Source organism: Mandrillus leucophaeus, unplaced genomic scaffold (genome assembly GCF_000951045.1).
Source record: "Mandrillus leucophaeus isolate KB7577 unplaced genomic scaffold, Mleu.le_1.0 Scaffold1495, whole genome shotgun sequence".
Taxonomy (NCBI): domain Eukaryota; kingdom Metazoa; phylum Chordata; class Mammalia; order Primates; family Cercopithecidae; genus Mandrillus; species Mandrillus leucophaeus.
In genome coordinates this window covers 162,556-176,196 of record NW_012101471.1, presented here as the reverse complement: position 1 = coordinate 176,196, position 13,641 = coordinate 162,556, and the positions used below count along the sequence as shown (strand labels likewise).

General features: G+C 56.0%; 1 protein-coding gene across 1 annotated transcript in view; it reads right to left on the bottom strand.

Annotated features, from left to right (window-relative positions):
- ZNF185 (zinc finger protein 185 (LIM domain)) overlaps window positions 1–12,821 on the bottom strand; it is a 71,680-nt gene extending 58,859 nt beyond the window's left edge. The window contains exon 1 of the mRNA XM_011974848.1: window positions 12,716–12,821. The gene's annotated coding sequence lies outside the window, so the exon portion shown is untranslated. The remainder of the gene's footprint in view (window positions 1–12,715) is intronic.
- Window positions 12,822–13,641: the final 820 nt, after the last annotated feature.

The following is a 13,641-nucleotide window of genomic DNA, read 5'->3' as shown; positions in this document are numbered from 1 at the left end:
GAGGAAGAAATTGCACGAGTACAACAAAGAGGTATATGAGACAGGTGTCATCACAGTGTTGAGTATGATGGTGAAAATGTGGCAATAATCTACATGCCCATCAGTCATAGTTAAACATATTATAGTCTATCCATTCAAGTAAATACTATGCAGTTATTACAAATCATACTGAGACATGTAGTATTTAACATGCTTTGTAAACCTGTACTGTGTACAGCTTCTATACATCACTCAGTGAAAAGCAGCCTGTAAAGCAGGATGTGTATGATGGTGTCATCTAACTCAAATTATATTTACATAAAAATGTACAGGGGAAAAATTTGCAAAGATATACACCAAAATATTTTGCTCTTTCGTATATTTCTAATTTTCCTGTCATGAACGTGTATCTTCTGTGTACTAAAGATGAGACCAACAGTGGTTTACCCAAATGAAGTGGGAGTGGGGTATGCTTGGGCAGCCAAGGGATTGGTCTCAAGAGTTGATGCCAGGGCTGGACGTGGTGGCTCACGCCTGTAATCTCAGCATTGTGGGAGGCCAAGGTGGGTGGATCACCTGAGATCAGGAGTTCAAGACCAGCCTAGCCAACATGGGGAAACCTCATCTCTACTAAAAATACAAAAATTAACCAGGCATGGTGGCACGTGCCTATAATCCCAGCTACTCAGGAGGCTGAGGTAGGAGAATCACTTGAACCTGGGAGGCAGAGGTTGCAGTGAGCTGAGATCGCATCACTACGCTCCAGCCTGGGCAGCAGAGACTCCATCTCAAAAAAAAAAGAGTTGATGCCAGGCGGGCAGTGCCCAGGAAGGATGGGAGGTGAGGAGAGTGAACGGATGCAGGGACTTCTCTTGCTTGTTCACTCTGAGGAGGAAATCCCCACAGTAGCAAGAGGCCGTCAGTCTCTGGGGCCCAGCTGTGCTGTGCACCGCTTTGGGCCATGTGGTGCTGCAGCCTCGGCCTCTTCCCGGGGTCTCCTCTTTTCCCGCAAGCTGGGGTGGAGAAGGAAGCAGAGAGCAGGCAGGGGTGTTTCGGGCCGGATGCCAGGCAGAGGTTGCAGCAGTGACAGTGGCAGTGGCGGTGGCACCCCTGGAAGCAGGAGGCCAGCTTCTCCGTTCACACATGTATGGGGCCCAGGGGAGAGATGACAGGACAGGAGGGTGCATGAGGCCCACTGATGGCTCCTCTCCCACCCCACGCAATCCCGCCCTGGCTCCCCAGCCCATGGCAAGTCAGCCAGAGGGACCTGCACAGACAGCAGAGTACTCCAGGGGGCAAGGACAACTCCCTGCTCATGAGGCTCACGTCCAGAAGGTCTGAAAAGCTGGGCACAGGAACTGGTTATGGCTCAGGTGTGGACGTGGGATGCCTATGTCTGCTCTCATGTGGGTGGCAGCAGGGGGTGGGGGGACAGACCCAGTCTGCCCAGGGAGAGAGCGCCCACCAGAGAGGCTTGGCAGATAAACCCTCTGGCCACCATGGCTGCTGCCCCAGGGTCACCCTCAGCTCTCCACTCTCTTGGGACAGTCACTAGTGGATGTGAACTCCATTTGGGGAGCCAGTGAAGCCTCCAGAGCCTGTGTGCAAGACTCCTGCCCTCCCCAGGGCTGCACCCAGGTCCCAGCAAAGCGGCCGGAAGACCTGGCCACTGGGACGGTGGCCTGGGCTCTGCTCTGCGATGAGAACCATGCCTTCCTCTGGGAAGCAATAACAGCACTGGCTTCCCTTGCTGGAGCACGACACCTGTGTCAGGCGGGCACCCTGCACACACACTCCTGGGATCAGGTCCCCGAAGGCCAGCAGCACCATGTGCAGCTCGTGCACAAGAACTGTGCCAATGCTCCTGCTTCACCTTCAGCACAGTCAGCCAGGAGTGGGCCCGTGTCTGGCCCTGGCCACGCTCCCAGGGCTCTGAGCCCCAGCCACGCAGTGGCCCAGGTAAGCCCACGCACGATGACCTCGAGGGCTCCTGGGGCACACCCACTACCAGTCGCCTGTATGGCTTCCTCCAAACCACTGGGCACATGCAGCAATGCTCACCTGCTGGAGGGAGGAGACTCTTCAGACTCAGGCCAGCCGCGCCGTGCCTGCCTATGCTGCTCGGCCTGATGTAGCCACAGAGGCCTGCCACATGTGACTCCACGACCCCATGGAGCAGCCCACCCACTCCCACAGCCCTACACTCTCCATCTGGGTTCAGTATGTCAAGCTTTCTCATGCCTCTGGGCTTGTGTCTGAGAAACATTCAGAAAAAGTTCCTGAAGAAAAAGAAACCGCTGTAACTGGGGTCCCTGCACCTTCCCATTTACCCTGCCATGAAGATGGAGAGCAAATGTTCCTTCCTTAGCCACCTTTGAAAGTGGCACCAGGGGCCTGCTACCTGCCCAAGTCTTCCAGTATTTCTTTTCCTCTGGGAACTCAGGCTTCTTTCAAAGTCCATTAGCCCTGACACCCAGAGAGGCCACACAGCCCGAAAGCAAACACTGTCCCCATGAGCTGTGGCCTGTGCTTACATCTCTGCTCCTCTTTCCTAAGTGGCCTCACATGACTGTGACATCCCACTCTCCAAGTCTAGGTCTCCTCATCTGGAAGGTGGCATCTGTGGGCCTGCTCACTGGGTCTCTTCCTGACGGGACACCCCAAGCTAAAGCATGTGCCTCTCTGAATTTCTCATGCCATCACGCGGGTGTCTTGATGGCCTGTATGGGCACATTTCTGGTCTGGACAGCCACTCTAGGTCTTTTCAGTACCATGGCTCTCATTTCTACCTTGATTGGGAGAAGACTTCTGGTTTTTTTGGAAATCTTCATATCATCCTGCTTAGGACCTGGCCTGGGCCACCAAAGGAATGGCTGGCTTATCTGATACCTTCTGCATGGACTGTCCCTCGTGGTGCACCCCTGGAGCCCCACTAGATGTGGCCACACTCCACAGTACCCCTCTCTGTGCTGACTCTGAGCAAAGCCCTGTACTCAGACAACACTAGACTGTTAGGGCAGTTCAGGGCCAAGTCCAACTCCTCTTGCACAAGCCGGGCCACCTCAGACAGCAGGCAGATGTCCCAGCCCACCTCTCATCCCCTTCTTTCTCCCTCTTCCTGTCTCAGGCCAAGTGGGCTGAGAGATGGCAATCAGGGGAAGTGTCCGTGGCAGAGTAGGGTGGGGGAGATGGGGACAGGTCTTCCCTGAATTCAGATGGCCTCCAAATGCCCATGGGCATGTTCCTGCCCCACCTTTCTCCCTGCTACTGCAGCCTCTGAAGGCTGCCCAGCAACCTCAAAGGAAGGGGCCCCTGGCCCTGATTGGATGGATAGGAGCGAGGAGCCAATGAGGTGGCTGAAGGAAGCCTGTTATTCCAACCACAGCAAGCCTGGTGTCATCAGTGAGTGGAGTGAGGGGGAGCTGACGCAGGGGGCTAATGTATGCAGATTCCCGTGCGCTGGAGGAGTGGGGGCGGCAGCAGGCAATGACGCAGGTGCTGGAGCATGAGGAGATGGACACAGACGGGAGCGGCAGGAGAAAAGGCTCCCTGTCACACCACAGGATGTGCTCAGCCTCCAAGATGAGAGGACTAACTCAGAGAAAGTTTTGTAGAACTTCCCCGCTGCCTGGCTCCCCAGAGAATCTGGCTTGCAGGGGATTAGGATGGCTCCCAAATTGTGCAGAAGGGAAGTAGGATGCCAGGCAGGGGCCTCCTAAGCAAACTGGGAGGGCAAAGGAGCAAAACGCCTTCAGCCTTCCCTTCCCGGAGCATTGAATATTGCTGCGGCGCATGGAGGAGATGCAGCCAGAGGGCACGGGTGTCAGGGCTTGTCTCAGTTCATGGGTGCTGGGCACCGGGTGCCGTGCACAAACAGGAGCAAGTGTGCCACAGGCAGAGGTGCAAGCAGAAGGGCTTCGTTCCCAAAGGTAAATTGGGATGCTTTGCACCCAGGAGCTGAGCAGACACCCAGCTCTGCCACCCCACACGTGCCAACCTCAGCTAGGCTCACAGAGATCACTCACAGCTCAGATCTGTGCGGACCCCTTTGGGGTGGGTCAGGAGTCAGCATAAGGAAACACCTGGACGGGACAAGAAAGGGGGCACAGCCCGGAGTGCTGCCCCTCAAGTACAGGGACCAAATATGGATCTGTCAAGTATAAGTGGATGAAGCCATCAAGACTTGGGCTGCCCACTGCAGAGGCTGATTGCTGTGTTTTAGGAAACCTCGGCTATGTTTTAGGAAAGCTCTGTCTGCAAGCACTTTCATGTGGCTCTGGGACAAGGAGCTTTAATGGAGGCAGAGGCCCAGAATATAGCTGGGGACCAGCACTTAGGCCTGCCCCCATAGCAGAAATGTAAGTACTCCTATCCGGTCATGAGGTAAGTGGTAGAGGGATAAGTCCCTTGTCTCCCAAGAACTTGTTCCTAGAGATGGGTGGACCCAGACAGTGCTGATCTCTTAGCTTAGATGCCTGCCAGGGCTGATCCCTGCTGGGACCCTCAGAGAAGATGGCTGGTCTCTGGGAAGGAGACTCATCCCAGCTTTGCCACCCTGGGCAAATCCTTCCTCCCCTTATGGTGTCTTGGCTCCCCACCATTCGAAAAGGGTGGCAATGACCAAACCATGGAGAAACACATGTGTAAGGGTGACCCCAGCTCTTACACCTTTCCCCCAGTCCTCCTATAAGAGCCAGAGTTGGGCTTTACAAACCCAAGGCTCCCAGCTGCCCAAGTCCCAGAGCCCAGCCAGCCTAGGTAGCTCCCCTGGCCAGAGTCCCTCCACCTCTCCATTCTGGTCCAACTCAACCTGGGGACCACCACCACAGCACCAAGGGTGAGAAGGAGGCAGCTCCCTCCCAGGCTGTGACCGCCCCCCTTCCCTGAACCTGTCTGACAGCTTCATTTGCTGGAGGACATGCCTTGGTAAAACAGGGGTGGAGGTCGAATTCTGCATAGGGTGGGGGTGTCGAGGCTCCTGTCCATTTCTCACTGTAAATGTTCCCTTTGGGCAAAGAGCCTCCAGTGGCCCTAGTGTCAGGAAAAGGATTCAAAGAAAAGTCCCCATGTCTTAGGTCCTCTTTTGCTGTCTTTCAAGCAAATGTCTGTGAGCTCAGAGTAAGGGCCCTCCCATGAAAGACCCTTCACAAACCCCTCGCAGTGTCATGAGCTGCCCCAGGAACAGAGCAGTCTGGGTGACCAGGAGAAGGGCACCACTGAGATAGTCAGAGCTGGCTTGCTGGAGAATGCAGCCTGCTAAACAAGGGGCAGCAGATGGCTTCTCCTAGCCCATTCTCCTTCCTTAGAGAGCTTCCCTCTCTGTGGCCAGACTGCAGCCCTGAGCCAGATGGGGCAGAAGAAACAGATGCTGAGAGGGTAGTTGGGGCACAACATATTCAGAAGGCCTCAGCGCAGAGCCAGCCATGCCTTATCATCTGTCATGTCATGAGACGGGCGCAGTGGTGCCGTCAGAGCTGTGGAGGGCTTGGTCAAGGCCACAAAGCCACACACCCATGCTGGCTCTTCCAACTCTGGAGCGAAGGAAGGAGTATTGACAAGGAGTCCAAGGGCCTGGGTTTTAGTCACTGGACACATCACTCACCCTTCCTGACCTTCACTTCTAAACTCTGAGGTAAAAGAGAATACTCTGTTGTGCCCACGGGAGGTGGAATGGGGCTTAAGGAAGCCCCATTCTCAAAATGCTCCCTGGCCCCTGCACCTGGTAGTGTGAGGAAGGTGTAGGCTTCAGTGCAGCCCCTCGGGTCATCACCAAGGCCACAGGCCCCCAAGCAATGATACTTCCCGGGGAGGGGGCTGAGGTCAAAGGCTAGCACAGTGGGGAGAGCCTTGGCTGTGGCACAGACTCCTCCTGGAGGCTGCCTTGGGAAGTGCAGGGACAAGCCTGCACGCTCCAAGTGCCAGTCACGGCAAGGAGTGTGAGGGGGCTGAGGAATTATAAAGTCAGGAAGCACGACCTCCACCCCTGCTCAGATGCCCTCACCCCGTCCTTTCTCAAGGCACGCACTTGGCTGACTCAGTTTGGACCCAGGCTGATTTAAGCCGGTGCGGGTGCTGATTTTCTGGACCAAAAGGGTTGGAATGATGAAACGTTACATTTGATGAAGCAGCCTCCTGTGGCCAGGTCTGGTGAATCAGGACATTCTGATTCCCGGTCTCCTGCACTGGAGTCTCAGCAGCTGGCAAGGCAACAGTCAGCAGACAGGTTGCTTTCCTGCTTTCCTCTGGGAAGGGGATGGAGCAGGCACCACCACAGGCACCGCTGCAGCGTCTGTAGCTGCTGTTCCAGGAGTTGCTGAGATCCAGGGGGGTGGGGCCCTTCAAAGGTGATTTAGGGATCATGGGCAGGGCTGAGCAGCTGGATCCCGTCTGAGCCTCCTAGTCTGCTGCTCAGCGTGCAGCTCCAAGGAGGCCTAGGCTGGGCCTCTCTTGCCAGAGCCAGAATGCACGATCTGCCTGGGATGCTCCAGTCCCAGGGGCTCTTGCCTGGAGGCCAACAGGGTGGCAGGAAAAAGGAGCAGCAAGTGGAAAAAAAAGAGCTGAAAAAGACTTGGGTTGCAGAGGGAAAAATATAATATGGAAAAAGAACGCATGGGGGGGTGGTATTTGTAAATGTGCTTTACAGGTAAATGACTTCTGCATGAAAGTCTGGAATTTCACCTCTCCCCATCCCACCCCTAACACCCCAGCAGCTAGACTTTTTGGCGTCTGCGCTGGAGGGGCCCTGGGAGGCAGACATCTAAGTCAGGCCAGCTCCTTCCCAAGGTGGTGGGGAGCTGGGGGTGAGGAGGAGGGGAGAAGGCAGCCCCGGCCACCCACCACTCTTTGGGGCCTCGGGATTCCTCCTGGCTTCCATGCACCCATTTTCTAGTTCTCAGTGAGCCAGATACGAGTGACTGTTCAGGGAACTGGGCCATTTCAGGGCTGGCTTGGCTTCAAGGGCCCTCTGAGATGTCTCTGCGGAGAACAGAGGACTAGGCAGGGACCCTCTTGCAGGGCCCTGGCTGCTTCTGCACCCCTCGTCCTGCAGTTGTCTCTGCAGCCGGGGAACCAGTGTGGTCTTAAGCCAATCCCAGTCATGCAGAGATGCTAGTCCCATTTGCAGACAAGGCAGCCAGTGGGATCAGAGGAGGCTCAGAGGTCATGGAGCCCACAATTCCACCTCCACAGCACCTCTCTCCCCTCTACTCCCTTTCTTTTTTTTTTTTTCTTTTTTTTTTTTTTTAATTTTTTTTGAGATGGAGTCTCTCTCTGTCACCTAGGCTGGAGTGCAGTGGCATAGTCTCGGCTCACTGCAACCTCCACCTCCCAGGTTCAAGCAATTCTCCTGCCTCAGCCTCCCTAGTATCTGGGATTACAGATGCCTGCTACCACACCCGGCTAATTTTTGTATTTTTGATAGAGACGGGGTTTCACCATGTTGGCCAGGCTGGTCTCTAACTCGTGACCTCAAGTGATCCACCCGCCTCAGCCTCCCAAAGTGCTGGGATTACAGGCATGAGCCACTGCACCTGGTCACTTTCTTTTACCCTCTTTCGCTTTCCCCTAGGAACATCCCCCTTACACACACACACCATTGCTGCCATCCATTCAGTCTTTGCCAGAGCAGGGCCAGTGACAGGAAGTCACTCCTACTTGCCCTTGACTAACATCAGCCAAAGCTAATTCCTTCTGTCCTAGGTGCAGGTGATCACTAGTGAGGAGCAAAAGGAACAGAACGAGCCCGCTGCCTCCCCACCTTCCCCGAAGCTCTGACTCCCCATCCTCCTTCTCCCCTCCAACAACCCTCTTTCTCATCTTCCTGCCCACTCTAGACCCAGAGTCCCCTCAACTCCACCCTTACCTCTAACACTGCCCTTATTTTTGGATAAGAATAAGGAAGTCCAGAGAGAAGGACGCACTTGCCCAAGATCACATTGCCGTGTATGCAACAAGCATTTTCAGAGCGCTAACCACCAGGCTGGGTGCTGGGGGGAATCGGCCTAGTGGGGTGTAGCCAGAGCACTGCATTTCCCAAGGAGGTGCCTAGGCTCAGGCCCGGAGGAATGAAAGCATGAGTAAGGGATCGCTGGCACAAGTGGTGAAGCAAGTCCTGGTTTTGGGTTTTGGGTTTTTTTTTTTTCAGTTTAAAGCAGGCAGTGCCTGATGTAAGCATTTTCACCAGGGATGCCGGTTCTTGTGATTAAAATCCTTGTGCTTGCTCTCTTCATAGCAACTCTTTGCCACATCAAGCTCTCTGAGAAACTGACCTAGTCATCAGAAAGTGGCGTGCTGAGCCAAAGATCACAGGGACTACACCAAAGGGCCCGGACTGGGTGCCCGAGCTGGGCCCACAGATGGGGCCAAGGCCAGGGACCACCGCCAGCAACCACCAGCAGCCTAGAGCTTGCCCACTGGCCCCAGAGGCTATGACTCCTCTCTGACCCAGGGGGTGGCTTCAGAGCTCTGTGGCCATCTCAGCAGCAACAGCCCCAAGGGCAGCTCTGCGGGAAGACAGATGGCTCAGCGGGCATTAACGAGTGGGTGAGGAATTGCTCTCTTGGCTGGCCGGGACCCACCTCCCCGCTCCAGGCAGGCACCCTCCCAGTTCCCAGCTTCCTTTTGAGATGAGAAATGAGCACACTCCCAACAGGAAAAGCCTAGACAGTGTTTCTGAAAGTGGCCTCTAAGACCCTTCCGCAGTCAGTCAAATTCCCTGGGACACGTGCTCAAGCTGCAGATTCCTTCCTGCATTCCACCTCCGACATTGAGAATGATACCCACAGGGCCTCTTGTCTTCTCCTTTTCCAGTCTCTTCTCCACCCAGGCCTGTGCCTCCCACTTTGCTGTCAGTTCTCAGTCATTTCTGTGCCCCAGCGCCCAACACAGAAAGTGATCAAGAAAATACCTGCCAAATGCATCAATGTGTGTCCCTGAGAGAAGTTAATCTGGCTCAGTTTCTAATCAATGGCACTTGAGCAAGTCCCTCTCTGTGCCTCAGTTTCCCTTTGGAAAAGGGAACTGGAAAAATGAACTGACATCAGTCCTGCCCACCCTCTGACCCGTCCAAAGGCTACAAGTGAAGTAAACTAATGAGAAATGTGGCAAAATGTTAACAGTGGGAATTCAGATAAGGCTTCAGGAGTTCTCTGCACGATTCTTACAAATTTTCTATGAGTTTTAAATCAATTCAAGGTAAATAATAAATAAAAAACTTAAAGATAAAAAGTAACAACAGTGCTGGCATGGTGGCACTCGCCTGTAGTGCCAGCTACTCGGGAGACTGAGGCACGAGGATCGCTTGAGCCCAAGAGTTGGAGGCTGCGGTGTGCTATGATCGTGCCTGTGACTAGCCACTGTATACCAGCCTGGGTGACAAGGCGAGACCCCAGCTCTAACAACAACAAAAAAAGTGAAAACAAAAAAGAAAGCGAGTCAGACTTTAGTACGCATGAGAAATCACCCTAAGAATTAAGTGTTCTTTAGTGAGTCATTTGAAATGTGGGTAGATACTGTTTGCATCATCAGCAGTAATTTCTTTTTTTTTTTTTTTTTTTTTTGAGACGGAGTCTCGCTCTGTCGCCCAGGCTGGAGTGCAGTGGCCAGATCTCAGCTCACTGCAAGCTCCGCCTCCCAGGTTTACAGCATTCTCCTGCCTCAGCCTCTGAGTGGTAGCTGGGATTACAGGCGCCCGCCACCTCGCCCGGCTAGTTTTTTGTATTTTTTAGTAGAGACGGGCTTTCACTGTGTTAGCCAGGATGGTCTCGATCTCCTGACCTTGTGATCCACCCGTCTCAGCCTCCCAAAGTGCTGGGATTACAGGCTTGAGCCACCGCGCCCGGCCAATCATCAGCAGTAATTTCTAAACTGTTTTCCTCAGGTAGGAGCCCACATCCCAGGCAGCATCTCTCTCTCCACCTAGTCCCACCTCACTCCTTGCCACCACAGCCCTGAAGGAGGGCACCATAGTCCTGGCTCAGCTACCTTCCGTGACAGAGCACCACCTCTGAGCCAGGCACCCAGTGCAGCAGGTACTCCTGGCTTTAGCCGCCCTTCTGTACTGGTGAGAAAACAGAGGCCTCAAGGGGTTGCATGAAGGGCCCAACTTTGCACAACTGGACGGTGGCTGAGCTGGGGTTTGAACCCAGTCTGACCTCTGAGCCATTCTCTTAACCACTAGGCTATAAAGATGCCACCCTCCCCTACCACACACCTGACCAGGTGTGGGACAGTTCAACTCCCGCCCCGCCCGGGTCTTTGGAAGCAATGATGGCAACCTCTCCCGAGCATCTCTCAGGGACCAGTCCCTGATGGCACTGCCCTTGTCTTGGCATCATTCGGTTCACTATAGGCACAGCGGTAACGAAGGCAAAGCCCCTGGACTGACCCTAAACATGAGAGCCCAAAGGCCCGGACTGCAAGGGGTTGCCACTCAGGGCTCCAGAGCACTGGAAGGCAGCTCTCCTCTCTGGCACTGGTCCTGTCCCATGCTGCTAGGGACTGGCAGTGGGGGCAGCCTCAGGGCTCACCAACACAAGCAAAGCTTGTGTTACATGTGACCTGGCACCTTATAAGTTGTGGCTTGAAGCAAAACCCACACCAAAAGGGTCAGTCACCTGTGGAGGCTCGAGTGGGGAAGGAGGAAGGCAGGCTTCCGGCTTCTAGAATGCACTGAGCTAGAATTAGGGGAGTTTGCTTGGCATGCAACGGAAGACAGTTCAGGGAACAGGTGCCGATGCCTACTATGGCCAGGTCCCAGACCCAGTGCTGGGGACCCAGAGTCCCTGCCCTGCCAGATCTCAGGAGGCCTTGGGGACACTGGGCAGGAAGACAAGGAGCACAAGTCAGGCTAAGGGAGGCTGAGCTGAGGTGCTGGCTGCCCCTGGCATCACTGCCCTTATGTGGGAAAGGCTTTTTCTGGAGTCTGGACTCGAGCTGAGCGGGAAGTGAGGTGGACAATCACTGCTGCCATTTGCATTCAGATGGCAATTTCTTACTGACAGATGGCCTCTCTGTCACTCCTCTGGGCAAGGCATGGAGCTGATTTCTCTGTGGGCCCCCATATGCAGGAGCTCAGCAAGAAGTGGTTTATGATCTTCCAGGAGTAAGGGGGAGGTTAGACTTGAGCAGCTCCAAAGGACGTGCGGGCCTTGACCTGGTGGCAGTTGAGCTCCTCCTCCTGCTTCCAAGCCCTTCTCCTCCAGGAAGCCTTCCCTGATCTTCCCAGCCAGGGGTGCCTCGTTGCTCCAGGACTGAGGAGCCCCTAATATTTTCATGCTACTCAGAGCTGCAACACCCTAAGTGGTCCTGGGCCACCTCTGTTGCTTGACTCATGAGTGTCCGGAGGATGGAAATGAACAGATCTTGAGCACCTGCCACGTGCCTGGCCCTGCACTGAGTGCCTTCCGCCAGCTCCACACGGCTGAATGTACAGCGGCCAGCCAGGGGCTGGGAATTGCTGGAAGGAGGGGCAGGTGAGAGGGATCTGTTCCTTCCCTTCCTGAAGTGGCCCGGGAGTGATGAGGGGAAGGCACCAAGACCTGCCAGAAGGTTGGCCCCTCGTCTGTGCATCTGTGTCCTGGCCACTTGCTGGCCTCTGAACTGCCCCTTGTTTTTCAGATGAGGAGCGGAGGCCCTGGCAAAGCAGGACCTCCCACAGCCTACCTCTGCAGCTCTGTTCAGGCCTATCCACCTGTGCGCCCCTGCCTCCCGTCCCCAGCCGGATACGACAACCAGAAGTCTGAAGAGCCATGAGACCAAGGCAGGACTTAGTCCAGGTACTGAGGCCTCAAGCACTGCTGGACAGGGTGAGTGTGAGAGGTTCGCTCTCGGGGCTCACAGCTTTGAGTCCTGAGATGATGCTGCACAGCCTTCCACGATGTCAAGGCTCCGTGCGGATGGCTCAGCAAGAACACAACTCCTGCCATGCCTCAGCTGTCCCAAAGCCCAAACACACCCACCACCTACCTTATCTGAGTCCCCAGCAGCCCTGGGTGGGAGGTAGCTTGACGTGTCACCCCCTTAAACCGATAGAGTACCCAGGTGCCCCCAGCTCAGAAGTGGCAGATCAGGCAGGAGCACCTGAGCTTTCAGCCTTTTCGTAAGGCGAGGACAGACTCTTGGGTCCCCCTGCCCCCATCAGAACAATCCAGTCACAGAGCTGGTGCACTGCCGATCCAGTTGATAACACCCAGTGACACCTGATTCGGCGCCTTCTGTCTGAGTATGAGCAGCCACCATCCGCATGGCCCTCCCCAAGATTGCCCTGTACCCAGCACATGCCCATCACAGGCCCCAGGGCGATCGAGGGGATCCTCTGGGCGAGCCAGCCTCTGGGTCTCAGTTTCCTCATCTATAAAATGGACACAGGGGGACGGAGGGATATGAGATTCCCTGATTCTTAAAGACCTGCAGTCAACTCTCAGAGCATCCTGGCCCCTCGCCATTTACTAGCAATCAAACCGTGTCTTTCCTAAAGGGCAAGACAGAGGGATCAGGCCGGCGAGGGGGACACTTGCCTCAGTAGGGGACGCTGGCCTCCTCTGTCAATCTTTTCACTCACAGCGAAAACCAGAAATCCACTGACTCCCAGGGGGAAACCCGAAGAGAGATGCTTGGAGCCGGTAAGGGTTATGGATGGGGAAACTGAGGCCCTGACTTGTCCCTAGCTGCGCACGGACTGGGTGCCCCCCACTGCCTCCCCGCAGGGCCGCGTCCGATGGCGACTCGACAGCCCTACCTGGCACAGGTGCCCGGTTCGTGGGCGGGTGGAGGGTCGGGCGGTCGCGGGGCGCGGGCTCCCTCGGGTGGACAGCGCCCGGCCGGGCCGGGCCGGGGAGGCAGGCGCGGGGCGCGGGGCGCGGGGCGCGGGGCGCAGCGGGGAGCGCGCGGGGAGGCGAGGAGGCGCGGACTGGGCTCCGCCCGCAGGAGAACAAACAGGTTTTCTCCGGCCGCCCGGAGCCTCGCCCCTCGCCCCTCCCCTCGGCCGGCCCCTTCCTCTGCCCCTCCTGGGGTAGGTAGAGACGCCTGGCACATTCCGCACATTCTCCCGCCAGCGTCCTCCGCCCGTTCGCCCGCCCCTTCTCGGCCCCGCCTCGCGGGGCTGCTGGAGAAATCAAGTCTGGGGCTCCCCTCGCCGAGCACGGGGCGAGCTCCAGAAGGCTCTGCCGTGATGGAAAACTTCCAGGCAAATTCCTCCGGGCCCTTGGCCCCAGGCCGGGAAGCCTCCGCCACGTGAAGGGCCCCCGCTCTTAGTTGCGCGATCTGGCCCCGGCACAGGGCCAACGACTTCCACAGATGCTGTCGGGTTAATTCAGTCGAGAACTACTGTTCCTAGATCCATTTTACAGATGGAGATCCCAGACAGGGGCGAGGAGGGGGCGGGGGGCTGGCGGCTGAGATCATCCAGGAAGTCCTGCAGGCAGGAAAGGAGGAGAAGAGTGAGGGAGCCGCTCACCGCGGAAGGGACCCGGGGCTCACAAGGCACAGCAAACGGGGCTATCTCCCAGACTGGACGACATCTGGCTGGAGATACAGCCAGACTCCCAGAGCCAATGCGGTTTGATGTACCTGCGTCACGCGTTGTTGCTCACCGAGTGCTTATTGTGTGCAAGACCCTGGGCTGGGGCTGGGATGGAGAGAGCATGGAGGAAAGACCCCTCACCC